The sequence below is a fragment of the Hydra viridissima genome, unplaced genomic scaffold (genome assembly GCF_058129835.1).
Source record: "Hydra viridissima isolate aposymbiotic clone 2 unplaced genomic scaffold, HvirCarnegie_v1 scaffold_1, whole genome shotgun sequence".
Taxonomy (NCBI): domain Eukaryota; kingdom Metazoa; phylum Cnidaria; class Hydrozoa; order Anthoathecata; family Hydridae; genus Hydra; species Hydra viridissima.
This window is the reverse complement of record NW_028324300.1, coordinates 21,116,357-21,131,000: the sequence shown is the minus strand read 5'-3', so window position 1 is coordinate 21,131,000 and position 14,644 is coordinate 21,116,357. Positions and strand designations below refer to the sequence as shown.

General features: G+C 36.9%; 1 long non-coding RNA gene across 1 annotated transcript; it reads right to left on the bottom strand.

The window, feature by feature from the left end:
• Positions 1-12,109: 12,109 nt before the first annotated feature.
• LOC149893859 (uncharacterized) lies at positions 12,110-12,474 on the bottom strand. The gene is made up of 2 exons (XR_016448609.1): positions 12,350-12,474; positions 12,110-12,266 (listed from the first exon to the last, which is right to left on the bottom strand). It is a non-coding gene; the product is annotated as an uncharacterized LOC149893859 (long non-coding RNA).
• Positions 12,475-14,644: the final 2,170 nt, after the last annotated feature.

Below are 14,644 nucleotides of genomic sequence, written 5' to 3'. Positions count from 1 at the left end.
TACAAGACCCGAAAAAGAGAGATGAGATCGTGAGAAATTACATGATCAACAGGGAGAAGCTTTACAATGAGAGCCTCAACCGGAACGTTTCAGATGCAAATTATCAGACTGATTTGTCCAAGTTTTTTCAACCGTTGATGGAGAGCAACGAAAAAGTGAAAAACGAGATGATCGCATACAAAGAGGTTGACAGCAGTTCACTGGCGTTGACTTATCCAGAAAGCGAGAGGTCTTTTGAAAGTTCAAAAAGTGTTTAAATACTGCTTTGGAATAATTGTCAAAATACGCTGCCAAAAAATTTTCTGCAGACCGAGTTTTTGGAATTCACGCAAAAGAACGTGGAAAAATGTTTATTGGGTACAAAGAAATCGCCATCGATGAAAACGACATCATTATTGATGGTGAAAAGTTCGAGGGGACTTTAGGTTTTTGGGAGTTGATCACAAGATCAAGACCTGATATTACAAAGGTGACAGACGATGACTTGAAAAATTATGAAAAAACACTGGTTGAAACGCATGCAATGGAGAGAGAAGGGAGACCAACAGTGCCAAAAGCTTCGAGAAGCGAAAAGTGAGAAACGATTGTTTCAAAAATTTGGGAAAGAAATTACACAAAAACGAGGGGAAAAAAAGGTCACGGAATGATCATTCTTCCGAGCGATCCAAATGCTCTTGTGCAACGACTCACTTTGAGCATCGCTGCTGGTCATGCTGGAAATATCGCATCGAGAAACGAAGCTGTTGCCATTTGTGACGAGCTTTTGAGGCAGGGGGAAATCAACAAAGAGGAATACCGATCGATTCAAAAATACATCGAATCGTGAAACACGGATCTGAAGGATCTAAAAAAAATATTTTCTCATTTTAAAAAAATGCTCATCGTGAACTACAGAAGATATTTAAAAAAGAACGTCATCGGAGGTGGAGGGATCGTTGACAAGTTTAAAAATTTTTTGAGGAGAATGATCGCTTCAAACGCATCAAGATCGTCTCTTCATTTATTGAGGAAAGCAGCAGAAAGCGAAATTGGAAGAGAAGCGATCACAGCCGCCAAATCTGCCGGAAAAGAATTGGCAACTTCTGCCATATTGGCTGCAAAAGACGTTGCCATCGACAAAGGAAAAAAAGCGATTGAAAAAGTTTATGCCAAGACAGTAACGCCAAACCCCAGCACGATTTTGAACGCAATGCAATATGAATCTGTCAATCCGATGGAAGAGCTGCACAAAAAAATGTTTGGTTCGTCCATTCAAGCAAAAAAGAAAATGACAAAAAAGAACGCTTCCAGAATCCAAGATCTGGTCAAAATGGGGAGCGGGCTTTTGATTGCGTGATTTTTTTTTGACGAATCAAAAATGACATAAAAAATTTTTTTTTCTCATTTTAAAAAATGATTAACACCGACAGATTATTAATTGATGAAAAGCCTGTCTACGACACAGGAATTGAAAAAGTTGATTTTTTCGAGTACCTTCCAACGAATCTCGATTTGAATTCTTCAGGATCAATCGTTTTTGAGATTGATTGCCAGTCTGTGCAGACACTTCCGTCTGAGGCTTACATCCTCGTCGAAGGGGTTCTGAAAAAAGCAGACGGAACCGCTTACGCAGCAGCAGACAACATTGCTCTGGTGAACAACGCAATCATGTATTTGTTCAGTGACGTCACTTACGACTTATCAGGACAGCAAGTGGAAAGAGTCATGTATCCAGGTCAGGGAACAACCATGCTTGGATTGTTGAAATATCCTTTCGGTTTTCAGCTTGCCGATGGTTTGAAGCAAATGTTGTACAAAGACACATCAAACGCAACCACTGGGTTCAACGTCAGGAGAGACCACTTGTTTGCAGACACCACATCCATTGGTGCATTTTCTTTTAGGATCCCTTTAAAACACATTTTTGGTTTTTGCGAAACTTACGACAAAGTCGTTTACGGATTCAGACACACGATCACCTTTACAAAAAAAGAATACGATGACGCCATTTACAGAGCCGGAACTGTTACTGCAGGAATGATCGACATCAAAAAATTCCGACTCTTCATGCCAAGGATTGAACTGGATGTTTTAAAAAAATCCGAATTTTTAAACCTAAGGGCTAAGAAAATCACCGTTCCAGTGGCTTACAAAGCAAACAAAGTCGAAAGGCAAGCCATTCCAGCGGGTCTCAGAGAATTCACTTGGACCCTCGGAAGGATCACGGACAAAAGCATTCCGAGATATATCGTGTTTGGTCTTCAGACAAACAGAGGTTCCAGTCAAACCGCAAATTCAGCCGTGTTCGATCATTGTGACATCAACAATTTTTTCGTGACCGTCAATGGGATCAAATATCCAAACTACAATTACGACTTGAATTTTGGAGAAAAGAAAATGGTCATGGCTCATTCTGATGCGTTCACTTTAGATGAAAAATATTATGGCACAAACGAGCTTGTTTGTCAATCCGGTTTGACACTTCTTGAATACAAAAATTTGTTTCCGTTGTTTTTTGTTGACATCAGCAAGCAAAAGGAAAGAGTTGTTTCTGAAACAGCTGAATTGGTTGTCAACTTAAAATTCAGAACGGCTGTGCCAGAAAACACCGTTATTTTCGCAGTGATCATTTCAGAGAAGTTAATCCATTTTGTTTCAGACGGAAGCAACATGAACGCTGTTTAATAGGTGTCGTGAGATTCATGGCAAAAAAAATTGATTTAAAAAATTTTTTTTCTTTTCAAAAAAAAACATGAGACTGACAAAAAATTATCTGAAAAATCTGCTGAGAGAAAATGGAGTCACAAAAACCTCAAACAATTTGTTGACTTTGATGATGATTGCGGTTGAGAGCAATCTGGTGAGCAAAGATTCGCTTTTGGAGGGTGCAAAAGAATGCAGACAGGTGGGCCGACCAAAAAAAGAAATCAAAACGAAAAAACAGATCGACCCAAAATATGAGAGGCTTGGGTCGATTCGAAAAAAACCTCTGTCTGTGAAAACAACCAACATCGAAACAGGAGATGTGGTTGAATACAAATCCCTTTACGAAGCGATGAAAAAGACGGGACATGGCTGGAGATATTTGGAACGTCGAAATGGGAAAGTGGAAAATGGAATGAGGATTGATATTTTAGGTTCAGAAAAACTCGAAAACAGAAAAAAAAAAAAAATCGTCAAGTCCGAAAAAATCGGCAAGTCCGAAAAAATTTGAGTTAAGTAATTTTCTTGGCTCTTCCTCCAAAACCAGCTCTTCATCAAAAACCAGCTCTTCCTCCAAAACCACAATCACAATATATGCTTGACGCTCCTGTTCCAGATTTGACTCCTGTGATGACTCTTTGAGTTTTTTCAAGGTTTACGACGGCTGTGAAAAATGTGGTTGTCAACAGTTTCAACAGCGTGCTTGAGTTCATTGATCCGTACGTTCCAGAACCGGTGAAAAAAAGATTGAAAAACAACAAAAGAGAATTGAAAAAAAGAATCATGTCGCTTCGATCGCTCGTGTTCGGAGAACCTCAAATTGATTTTCATTTGACTGATCACGCGCTGAGGCATGTTGCAAAACAATTTTCGCATCAAGTCAAAGGAAATCAAAAGGACGCTTCTGCCTTTTTGGATTTGGAAAAAGACGGTGTGGTAAAATTTCTTCAAGAGAATAAAAACAAAAAAGCGAGCCTTGTTTTGACAATCGATATGGAGAGCGTCAGCCTTACTACGGGAGAGGAGGTGCATCGAATCGTTCCTTTTTTGTCAAAAGCGGGAATCATTTTGGAGTCGACGGATTTGGTAGAGTTTTACGAAAAAGCAAAAGATGAGATCCTGGAAAACATGGAAAAATACAACAAAATGGGTTCGAATTGCACAGTGTCCGCCATCTTGAAAATGGACATCAATTTAATTGAATACAGACCCATCGGTGGTCGGTCGTACATCCCTCTCGACGACTTTTTGGCAAACAAAAAAGCAATCATCAACATGGAGAACAAAGACAATAAGTGCTTCAAGTGGAGTGTCACCAGAGCGTTGAACATCAAAGAAAAAAACGGAGAAAGAATTGACAAAGACTTGATCGAAAAATCAAAAAAAAAAAATTGGGAAGGGATTGAACTTCCTGTCAAACTCGATCAAATCAAAAAATTTGGGACAAATAATCAAGACATCAGCGTCAACGTTTTTGGTTACGAAAAAAAATCCATACACCCTTTGCGAATATCGAAATGCTTGAACAGAAAGCATGAAATCGATTTGCTGCTCATTTCAGACGAAAAAACAAATCATTATTGCCTGATCAAAAATCTGAGTCGACTCATCTCCTCCCAAGCATCCAACAAAAACGGAAAAAAATATTTTTGCAGAAATTGCTTGCAGGGGATGAAAAGCGAGGAGGACCTTTCAAAACACTCGCCTTTTTGCAGAGAACACAGCGCGACACGAATAGATCTTCCCCAAAAAAATTCGTTCATGAAATTTGGGAACGTGGAAAGGTCGATGAGGGTTCCATTCATCGTTTACGCGGATTTTGAAAGCTTTGTCAAACCGATGGACTCGTGCGAACAAAACCCAGACATGTCGTACACCAAAAAGTTTCAAAGTCACGTTCCGAGCTCATTTGCCTTTTAAATCAAATGTTTTGATGAAACCATTTACAACAGAGGACCAACAATTTCCGCGTCGGAAAGCGAGGACGACAACATTGGTGAATATTTTGTCGACAGCTTGGAAAAAGCAGTTAAAAAAGTCTTTGGAAAAATCGAGAAAAAAAACATGTTTTTGACAAAGGAGGACGAAAAAAATTTCAAAGACGCAACCGTTTGCCACATTTGCGAAGAAAAAATTCTCGATTCAGAAAAGGTGCGAGACCACTGCCATTTTACTGGAAAATATCGAGGAGCGGCCCACAACGAATGCAATTTGAAATACAAAGCTCCAAAATTTGTTCCTGTCGTTTTTCACAATCTGTCAGGCTACGACAGCCATTTGTTCATCAAAAAATTGAGGGGAGAAATAACCTGCGTCCCATGCAACGAGGAAAAATACATCAGCTTCTCGAAAAAAATCAAGGTGGGAGAGTACATCGGGAAAGAAGGAAAACCAAAAGACAAAAAAATTGAATTGAGGTTCATCGACAGCTTTAAATTCCTTTCCTCCAGTTTGGACAGTTTGTCGAAAAATTTAAAGCCAGAAGAGTTCAAAAGCCTCGCAAAATATTTTGAAGGAGAAAAATTCGATTTGCTTCGAAAAAAAGGTGTTTACCCTTACGGTTGGGTGGATGGGTTCGACAAATTTCAAGAAACGCAATTGCCTCCAAAAGAAGCGTTTTTCTCACAACTCAACCACAGTGAAATAAGTGACGAAGATTACGCGCATGCGCAGAAGGTTTGGAACGTGTTTGGATGCAAAACGTTCAGAGAATATTACGACTTGTACAACGTGTCTGACGTTTTGATTCTGGCGGACGTCTTTGAAAATTTCAGTGACGTTTGCGTTAAAAACTACAGGCTCGATCCCGCTTGGTATTACACATCTCCTGGGTTGGCATGGGACGTTTGTTTGAAACTGACAAAAATAAAATTGGAGTTGTTGAGCGACCCCGACATTCTTCGAATGATCCAGAATGGAACCCGTGGAGGGATCAGCATGATCTCCACCCGACATGGAAAATCGAACAACAAATACATGGGCGACTCGTTCGATCCAAGCCAACCATCAAAATTCATTCAATACTTGGACGCCAACAACCTGTACGGATGGGCCATGTGCAAACCCCTTCCAACTCGCGATTTCGAATGGATGACAGAAGACGAACTGTACGATTGGAGATCGGTTCCGTGCATTTTGGAGGTTGATTTGGATTATCCGGAAAGCCTTCACGATGAACACAACGATTACCCGTTGGCCCCTGAGAAAATGAAAATCAGAAAAGTTGACAAGCTCGTTCCAAATTTAAACGACAAGAAAAAATATGTCCTTCACTGCGAAAACTTGAAATTGTACGAACGACTGAGAATGAAAATTTCAAAGGTGCACAGAGGAGTGAAATTTGAGCAACGTGATTGGATGAAGCCAATTTTTGTTCTCAATTCTGTGTTGAGGTGGCTTGGCTTCATCCAACGTGATTGGATGAAGCCAAGCCACCTCAACACAGAATTGAGAACAAAAGCCACCAGCGAGTTTGAGAAGGAATTTTTCAAGCTGATGAACAATTCAGTGTTTGGAAAAACAATGGAGAACATTGAAAAGCGAGTGGACGTGAGACTGGTGACAAAAAAGGAAAAGGCGATGAAATTGGCAGCCAAACCAACTTACGACCGGCACACGATTTTCGACGAAAACTTGATTGCCGTTCACATGAAGAGGACATCAGTTTTTTACGACAAACCCATTTATTTGGGGATGTCCATTTTGGATTTGAGCAAAACCTTAATGTTCGAGTTCCATTACGACTACATCAAAAAGAAATATCCAGGTGGTGACGCAAAGCTGCTGATGGCAGACACGGACTCGCTGGTTTATGAAATAAAAACTGTCGATTTATACAAAGACATTTCCGACGATGTGGAAAAAAAATTCGACACGAGCGATTTCAGCAAAAACCATCCAGCCATTCAAAACGTCGGGTTCAAAGTTGGTTTAAACAAAAAGTTCATCGGGATGTTCAAAGACGAAACCGGAGGAAAACAGATTGAAGAGTTTGTCGGTCTCAGGTCAAAACTTTACTCCTACAAAATACATCAAGAAAAACAAGAGAAAAAATGCAAAAAAATGCAAGGGGGTCAAAACATATGTCGTTGAAAAATACATCACCCACGACGACCACAAAAGATGCCTCGAAACCAAAAAAGAAAAAATAAACAAAACGAATGTCATCCGATCCCATTTGCACGACGTTTACACGGAGGAAATCAACAAAACCTCTCTCAGCTCCGACGATGACAAGAGAATCATTTTGGATGATGGGATTCACACGTTGGCTTATGGACATCACAAAAAAAGACCAAAGCCAGATCCAGACATAGAGTCGGAGCAAGAGCTAGAGTCGTAGTAAGAGCAAGAGTCGGAGCAAGAGCCAGAGGCAAAAAGATAAGTGACAAAAATGAGGAGGTGACAAAAATGAGGAGATCAAAAGGTAAGTGACAAAAATGAGTAGGAGACCAAAAAATGAGGAGGAGACCAAAAGACAAAAATGAGGAGGAGACCAAAAAATGAACAAATTAAAAATGAACAAATTAAAAACGAACAAAATGATCGACGTCGAAGGAATTATTTTGCCGAACGTGGCTTTGACAAATTTTCAATTGATGGAAGCAGCAAAAAAACTGAAAATAAAAAACTTTCGAGGTGTTTTTGTCAGAGACACATTGCCGAGAAAACCGAGAAGAAAAGAATGCGGCATTGTCAACACGGTGGATTCTAACACAGAAGGGTTTCATTGGGTGTGCTGGTACAAAGACGGAGACTCAAAGTTCAGCTTTGACTCTTACGCTCAACCCCCTCTCGTCGAGCTCGTCGATTATTTGAAAAGCCCCGTCTTTTACAACAGCGAGAGGGTTCAATTTGGAAACACGTCTTATTGCGGTCACTTGTGCCTTTACGTCTTAAAAAAATGTGAAGAGGGAAACAGCTTTCAAGACGTCGTCAACACCCTTTGGTGATCACTTGCGAATTAAAAAAAAATTTCACCCTTTTAAAAAATGATTGACAAATTCAACAGAAACGAGTTCAGCATTTACTTCGACAACCTTGCAGCAGACTCAACAAGCAACGTTTATATCAAAACGGATGGATCCAGCACGATCACTGCAGACTTGGATTTCAATTCAAACAAAATTATCAACCTGGCAGAACCGACCAACTCACACGACGCCGAAACAAAATATTACGTGGACACGCATTCGTCTGGAGGAGGAACTGGAACGGTGATTGGAGCTGCAGACTTGGATTTAAATTTTCACAAAGCCATCAACTTGAACGAACCGACCAATCTTCACGACGCCGCCACAAAAAATTACGTCGACGTCAGCTCAAGTCTGTGCCATAAAACAGACGGATCCAGCACGATCATTGGAATCATCGACATGAACTCCCACAAGTTGATCAACGTTTCCGATACGACCAATTTAAAAGACGCTGTGACAAAAGGGTATGTGGACACCAAAGTCGCTTACAACAATATTTCATACGTCGACATCAACATGACGTCGCACAAATTGACCAATTTGACCGAGCCTGTTTCTGCTTCTGATTCAGCCACCAAAAATTACGTGGACACTCATGCATCAGGTGTGGGAACCTCCGACTTGAATTTGAACTCACACAAATTGATCAATGTGCTCGATCCCTCCAGCGCGCAAGACGGAGCGACAAAAAGTTACGTCGACTTGCTGTTGAAAGTATCGAGTTTGACCAGCGTCATTCCAGGATCCGGTTTTACCAGTTTGGGATTCAAGTCTCAGACAGTGGCAGCGGCAACAACTTCTCCTGTTTTTTCGTTTTCTGGAAAATCCGGTGTGCTTAGAAGATTGTGGTTGGCATTATACAGCACCTCTGGCACGAATGTTCCTGGTCAAGTTTTCATTCGAATCTTCACAGACGGTGAGATCAATGTGGGGAACTATGCAGAAACAACAGAAGGAATCGGTGTGGACACAACAGGTCTCGCCACTGATTTTCTTTTTTCTCCTTTGGGAGGAGCTTTTTACGCTAATTCTTTGCAAGGATGCAACGTTTTCAACACCACTTCCTTGGGAGGATATTTCACCTTGGACATGCCTTTCACAAAAGACATCTCCATTCAACTCGTGAACAAAAATGCCACCGCCATCACGTATTGGATTCAGCCGTTCATTTCCACTCTTTCTTCCATTCCTTCCTCCATCCCTCCTTTCAAGCTATATTGCAAATCGTTCCGATATTTAAACACGACGTATGGCAGCGAATATGTTTTGATGAACACCAACGGAAAAGGAAACGGAGTCTTTCTCAAATACATCAGAGTTCACATCATTGGCGCTTCTGGAAACTGGTGGGAATCCAGAGTCAGAATGTACGACGGAAATGCATCTCCTGCCAACGTTCTCACTCCTTGGACTCCATACAACACCAACAATTACACATACTTCCCTGGTTATGACGCAGACAGCATATGCTTCTTTTCCTCATCCGGTTTGGAAGATTTTTACTTGTCCTCATGGAACGGATCAAATGTGACTTCATTCAACAACAAATCGACTGGACTGCTGTATCAATCCACTTCATCCATCGGCTCCACCACCACCATCTCCTTTTACAGAAATTTCGGAGAAGCTGACTCCATGCCCAGCGTTTCAAACGGAAGAAGACTCGTCGTCACTCTCAACTCTGGCGACGCACAAGTCGGCCAATCCGGAAGCATCTACCTTCTTCTCGGACATGTGTTTCATTAGGCCTAATTCACACCTTTACAACCATTAAACTTTTCATGACGCGTTTTCACGTCATGAAAAGACGGGCATCAAAAAATTTTCATGAACCTTCAATCATCAAAAAATTCACAACGGGCATCAAAAAATTTTCATGCCCTCAATCATCAAAAAAAACACAACGGAGAGCGAAAAGCAAAATGAGCCAGAACTCCCCTTTTCTAGTAGTTGTGAAAGTAATTTACTTTAAAAAGTAATTTAGATTTATACTTATACAAATAGTTTGTATCGAAATGTAATTTACTTTTTACATGTAAAAGTAAATTATTTTTGAAAGTGATCTTACGTAAATGTAAGATTTTAAAAAAGTCATACCCACCCAACAACAAGTCGTCTTAAAGACAAATTGAAGACGCCTTGAAATTGGTCTTAAAGTTGTCTTAAGCTGGTCTCAAATGAAATACAGTAAGTCGTCTTATCTAGACGTCTTAAAGTTGCCTTATTTAAGACATCTTAGAGTTGTCTTAAACTGGTCTCAAATGAAACACAGTAAATCGTCTTATCTAAGACGTCTTAAAGTTACCTTATTTCAGACATCTTAAAGTTTTCTTAAACTGGTCTCAAATGAAACACAGTAAGTCGCCTTGTTTAAAACGACTTAAAGTTGTCTTATTCAACACGTATTGAAGATGGCTTAAACTGGTTTCAAATGAAACACAGTAAGTCGTCTTATCTAAAAGATAAGTTGCCTTACTTAACACGTATTAATGACGGCTTAAAAAGACGTGTGTATATATGTATATGTATATATATATATATATATATATATATATATATATATATATATATATATATATATATATATATATATATATATATATATATATATAGAAGATACAGCAAAGGATGACAACTTTGTTGGTACTTAAAGTTTCATACCGGCGTGCCGGCAATCATCAGCCAAAATACATAATGAAAAAAAACGTTACAAAAAGAGAACATTAAAGAAAAACGAAAAAACCGTTAAAAATGTCGTTAAAAAAGAATTGTTCTTATTAATGGCTTCAAATTAGTCTTTACTGTCAAATGACGCAAGCATGTATTTATTCATATGCCTACACTTACTAACCAGCTCTTGCTTTTTATTTAATAAATTTGCGCCTCTATAGATGGCAATTTCAGTTTTTTCATTTAAACATAGAGCGCATCTTCTTGTGCTTGGTTGATAAGGTTGGCATTTCCTGATTATACTCCATTTAATAAAAGGTTTTCCGTTTTTTTCTTTTATGCGCCACACTTCCTTGGATAGTTCGGTGTCGTTTTTGTATTTTACAGTATTGAACGACTTAATGTGGTTTGCATAACGTAATTTAAAAGGCGGTTCACTTATGCCAATATATATTTTATCTAAATAGTTCGGAAGGTCTGAAGAAATAACAGCTTTGTAAAGCATGTTTTCTGTTAGGCAAAGTTGATTTAGTGGACAATGCAACCTGTTGATACAATTGCAGGATTTCTTATTTTGATCTTCAATATCTTCGATGATTTTTTGGTTATGCCAGTTTATTATAGATTTTAAATTCGGCATGCAGCTGTAACTGACTTTCAAAGTGTTTCTATTGAATATTTTGTTCAAATATTTTGTTTCTATTGAATATTTTGTTGAACATTTTCCATCTAAGCATATTTTGAACAAAATATTCAATAGAAACACTTTGAAAGTCAGTTACAGCTGCATGCCGAATTTAAAATCTATAATAAACTGGCATAACCAAAAAATCATCGAAGATATTGAAGATCAAAATAAGAAATCCTGCAATTGTATCAACAGGTTGCATTGTCCACTAAATCAACTTTGCCTAACAGAAAACATGCTTTACAAAGCTGTTATTTCTTCAGACCTTCCGAACTATTTAGATAAAATATATATTGGCATAAGTGAACCGCCTTTTAAATTACGTTATGCAAACCACATTAAGTCGTTCAATACTGTAAAATACAAAAACGACACCGAACTATCCAAGGAAGTGTGGCGCATAAAAGAAAAAAACGGAAAACCTTTTATTAAATGGAGTATAATCAGGAAATGCCAACCTTATCAACCAAGCACAAGAAGATGCGCTCTATGTTTAAATGAAAAAACTGAAATTGCCATCTATAGAGGCGCAAATTTATTAAATAAAAAGCAAGAGCTGGTTAGTAAGTGTAGGCATATGAATAAATACATGCTTGCGTCATTTGACAGTAAAGACTAATTTGAAGCCATTAATAAGAACAATTCTTTTTTAACGACATTTTTAACGGTTTTTTCGTTTTTCTTTAATGTTCTCTTTTTGTAACGTTTTTTTCATTATGTATTTTGGCTGATGATTGCCGGCACGCCGGTATGAAACTTTAAGTACCAACAAAGTTGTCATCCTTTGCTGTATCTTCTATGTAATTGCTCTTGCCAGCAGGCTATTGAGCACTCTCGAGTGAAGAAGTCTTTTACTAATCATAAATATATATATATATATATATATATATATATATATATATATATATATATATATATATATATATATATATATATATATATATATATATATATTACCTTCTAGTCTCCTTCCAATACAATATAAATATATATTTTTATATTGTGTTAGAAAGAGACAGGAAGGTGGTGACTGAATATAGGAAGGTGTGAAAAATATGAACTATCAAAATGCAATAAATGAAAAAAAAAGACATGATTTACTATAGAAATATTTCACAGCATCCACAAAAAAGAGTACATGATTATATTTTTAATAAGATTTTAGTAATGCTGGTGCGTTTTTAACATGTTCTGAATAAATTTATGGACAGTCTTCTCCAATTCTTTTGGATATGTCGCTCGAACAGTCGCTAAAAAGAGAAAATTAATAAAAAAAAATAATAGGTCAAGAAAATCATTGTATTTTTGGAAAGCAGCATTCGAAGACACTTACCAATTACACATTTGTAAAGGTGGGTTTCTTTAAAACTTCTCTTTCCACCTCTCTGTAGATCCATGTTGAAATTAATCATTAGTGAACAATCTAATTTCTAAATTCGATTAGTTTCTCAGAAATCTATAAAATATATGCTTGTAATAACCTAGCCATAGGACCTTAACGAAATAATTCAAAATTTTTTTGAATTATTAGTTGGTCTTTTGCATATTGTCGAGACAGAAATCCGGAAAAACACATTTAAAACCAGCAGCTATAAGAGGAGACATATTTCTGATGTTGCTTATACGACTGGCAGCTAAAATCGTAATCTGTCCGCTTGAAAAATTTTTGTTCTTCATTAAACACTACCCTTCCTTCCCAAGAACCTTTGATAATGCCTCTTTCACAAGAATAATATCCAGTATGAGCGCAACAGTCCATTTTAAAAATGATCTTCCTGGGGCATCACAGAAAAAAGCTCTAACTTTAACAGTGTGTACAACTGATTTTATTGTCAGATAAAATTGTCCGCATAACTTTAAACCAAACAATTCTTGTCATTCTCTCGCAATTGGAATTAAAGACGTTATTAAAGACTCAATTAAGGAAGGAATTAAAGCATGGACGTATAAGAGATGGACGTGCAGATTATAATTATAGTTTAAACTTTTAGTATTAGTTTAAACTTTCATAGTATTTGTTTAATAAAACTGTTCAGGATAAAGTAATTACTTCGCGTATTGACAAATTATTAAACAAATTACTCCAAGGTAAAGGAAATTAGTTGTCGGCACGAACAGATTTTATCATTTTTTCAAGATAAACATTTGTAAATTTGGACACGTTTTTTCGTGTAAACAAAGTCTGTCAATGATAAAATAGACCTGTAAAAACAATTTCAAAATGACTAAAAAAAGTATAGCGAAATATAAAAAAGCTTAAATATAATTTTTTGTCAAGATCTGGTTTCATTCAACTCCTTGGTCCTTCGTTCACCAGCCTTAAATGTATGTATTTTTAAGATTTATTCCCATATGCCGCCATTTTTGCGTCGACTACTCTATAAACTCCCCAATATATATTCCACTGTTAGTGGTTTATTGGTAGGTGCATTTTCTAATGAGTATTTTTTAACTTATTTGGTAATGCAAAATCTTTTAAAAGGTTGTTCAAATTTATAATTATCTTGCAAAATGCGCCGGATATTTCATATTTTCGTTTTTCATATTTCATATATTATTTCATTTATTATAAAGAGCACATAATAACCCATTAGTTTTTGTCAAATAAAATTTAGTTTATATATAGCTGGTAAATCATGTTATGTTAATGTTAAATACTAAGTTATTCTTGCGGTTTGCCATAAACTGGTTTAGCTAAATTCTTTAAAACTGTGACAAATTATTTTTTCTTTCTTGTATTTATATTCATTTTATGTATAAGTTATTTATCCTTAACTGTATATTTTCCTGTTGTCAAACATATATATATATATATATATATATATATATATATATATATATATATATATATATATATATATATATATATATATACATACGATATAGAATCCATTGGACTTAAACTAAGGACTATAAAGTCTAATGGAGCAAGCCTAAATAGAAAATTCATTAATATTCATAAACCAGAAGACTGCAGCGATATGGTAGATGTAGTAGTTCACTAAACATGGAGCCATTGTGCTCTAGGTAGCTACAAAACTTCTTCATAATTTGTATTAACTATTACCTCTCAAGTTATAAATGTATTCAAGTAAATGATCTCAATTTCTTTTCACCATCCGCGTTATTTCTTAAAATATTATTGTTTATAACAATAGATTTTTAAGAATGCGCAACTAGCATGGTTTGCAAAAAAACAAAAATTTTGCACGTCCATCTCAAATACTTCCACGATTAAAGACATCTTAAGCTGCTTATTCAAAAAGACGTCTTGTTAAGATGTCTTAAGGACATCTTAAACTGTTTGTTCCGACAAACGTCTTATTAAGAAGGCTTGCGGACGTCATAAACTTGATGTTCCGACAGACGTCTTGTCAAGATGTCTCACGGATGTCTTAAACTGGTTATTCTGAAAGACGTCTTGTTAAGATGTCTTAAGGATATCTTAAACTGGTTGTTGGAAGATGTCTTAATGAGGTGTTGAAAAGCCGTCTTAAACACGTCTTTAACTAGTTGTAGACGTCTAAACGAGTTAAAGACAAGTTACATACGTCTTAAAGTCGTCTTATGTTGGGTGGGTATATACTTTAAAAAGTAAGAGAATTCTGCATCGTAATATGAAATTACT